This window comes from Mustela nigripes, chromosome 14 (genome assembly GCF_022355385.1).
Source record: "Mustela nigripes isolate SB6536 chromosome 14, MUSNIG.SB6536, whole genome shotgun sequence".
Classification (NCBI taxonomy): Eukaryota; Metazoa; Chordata; class Mammalia; order Carnivora; family Mustelidae; genus Mustela; species Mustela nigripes.
Window position 1 is genome coordinate 68,669,606 of NC_081570.1, and position 2,685 is coordinate 68,672,290.

Sequence of the window (2,685 nt, forward strand, 5' to 3'; positions counted from 1 at the left end):
TGCAGTCCTGGAATAAATCCCACTTGGTCGTGGTGAATAATCCTTTTAATGTACTATTGAATCCTATTGGCTAGTATTTTAGTGAGAATTTTCGCATCTGTGTTCATCAAGGATATTGGTCTATAGCTCTCTTTTTTGATGGGATCCTTGTCTGGTTTTGGGATCAAGGTGATGCTGGCCTCATAAAATGAGTTTGGAAGTTTTCCTTCCATTTCGATTTTTTGGAACAGTTTCAGATTATACATATAAATGGAATCATAGCATTTATCTTTCTCGGTCTGACATTTCATTGAGCCTAATGCCGATAAGGTCTGTCCATGTTGTCACAGATAGAAAGACTTCCTTTTTTTAATGGCTGAATAATATATATGTATATTACTACTATTTTCATAGTGGCTGCACCAATTTACATTTCGACCAACAGTACACAGTGATCCCTTTTCTGTACATCCTTGCCAATACTTGTAATTTCTTGTCTTTTTTATAATAGCTATTCTAACAGGTGTGAAGTGATATTTTATTGTGGTTTTGATTTGTAGTGCTCTGATTAGGGATATTGATCATCTTTTTATATACCTGCTGGCCATTTGTAGATCTTCTTTAGAAAAATCTCTATTCAGATCCTCTCTCCATTTTTAAATTGGTTACAATTATTCTTATTTGCCACTGAGTTGTATGAGTTCTTCATATAATATTTTGGATATTAACTCCTTATTAGATATATGTTTTGCAAATATTTTCTCCCACTTAGTAGGTTGGCTGGCCTCCCAACCTTTAAGGAGGGTTTTTGCAAATTTGTTATCTAGCTGGAGATTTCTTTTATGTTATAAATATGACGCAGTGACTTATTTCCCTCCATTGAGTTTTAGAGCAACAGGAACAGTCTCATTTTTATTGAGATATATGTGGAGGGGAGGGCTGGTTGACAAAACATTTGCCTGACTCCCCCCTTAAAAAAAAAAAACAAGCAAACAAACCCTAAAGTCTGTACAAGTATGCTGCAATTTCTATTTTCCTATACATCATGTGCATGATGATGCACATTAATGCAACTGTGATAATACTTTTGTGATATTAAACCAATGTATTTGTCAGCTTAAATCATATTCCCTTTTAGCATTCCATTCCTAAGGCTGAGAGGTGAAGCTTATTGCTTTAGGGAATGAGAGAGAATGGCTCCTTCCTGGAACCCATAAGGTCATTGATGTGCTTTGAATCTTAAGGCTGGCTGTTGTGAGTACAAGGCTGTAATAGTGATATCCAGACAATCTCAAAAAAGAAAAGCATTTTCCATTTCCTTTGGCCCTTATTTACAAGACCCAGACATGCATTACTAGAGTATAGAAGTTACTGTTTTGTTTCTGTTTTTTAATGTGTCTGGAACAAATAAAAGAACAGGATATAAAGAAGATCTACCCCTTATTGCGCTCTTGAGTTATGGGAAAAGTAAGACCAAAGTAAAATGAAGAATTATACTTGGTGTTTTATTGTCCTTTTTTGGGAGAGGAAATTGAAGGAGGAGTATCACAGAAGTATCTACATGTTACCGAGGAGTCCAAGAACATGGCTGTGAATGTATGGTTGTGTGTGTGTGTGTGTGTGTGTGTAGTAGTATGTAGTAGCATAACTTCCTTGGGTATACAACTAAAGATTGCAAACATATAGAGCATGGATTAGCAAACTTTTCTTGTTAAAACTCAGGTAATATTTTAGGCTTTGTGGACTACATAATACAAATCTGTAATAATAGCACAAAAACTGCCATAGATAATACATAAATGGATGGGTGTGTCTGTGTTTCAGTAAGACTTTATTTATAAAATCAAGTAGTAGGCTGGATTGGCTTTCAGATTATAGATCACCAGCTCCCACTCCACAAGACACCTCAGATGTGGATATTTCCAGCATGTCACAGGGCTTCTGTGAGGGTGGCCAGGGGTGCCATGAGAACTGGTAGACCACCAGAGGACTGAAATAAAGACAGAGAAGCTACTGTTTTTAGGGAACAGTGACAGGAGATTAGTGGTGTGCAACCTCCAAAATTCCCACTCCCAAGCCATATACTGATCCTAGAGGAGGAGCATGGACAAGGAGAGACTAGAAATATCTTTCATTTATTTCCACCAGCCAACAATACTTTGCTGAAGTTTACTTTTTGCCTTTAATATTAGAAATTATTATTTTTTTAGGGCACCTGGGTGGCTCAGTCAGTTGAGTGTATGACTCTGGTTCTCAGCTTAGGTCTTCTCAGGGTTGTGCGTCCAAGCCCTTCATTGGGCTCTTCGTTTTGATTCTGATACTCATCTGTGGTATATTTTTCTTCCATGATATTTAGTCATTACTCCCCATCATGTCTTCCTTAATCTTTATCTACTCTCCCCATTGTTCAGCTGGTGGAGAACCACTCATCTATCTATATACTACTCAGTCAAGGGCAGGTGATATTGCATGGTGGAAAATAATTTTCTAGGAAACTTACTTCTAGATTAATAGATCCTCAGTGTTTTTGGAAAGAGTTTAATCCCTGTTACAGGTTGAATTATGCACTCCCCCCAAAAATATTTTAAGTCTTAACCCCTAGTATTTCTGAATATGACCTTATTTGGAAATAGGATTTTTGTCAATGACCAAATTAAGATGAGTTCATTAGGGAAGGTTCTAATCCAGTGTGGTTGGCATTCATAA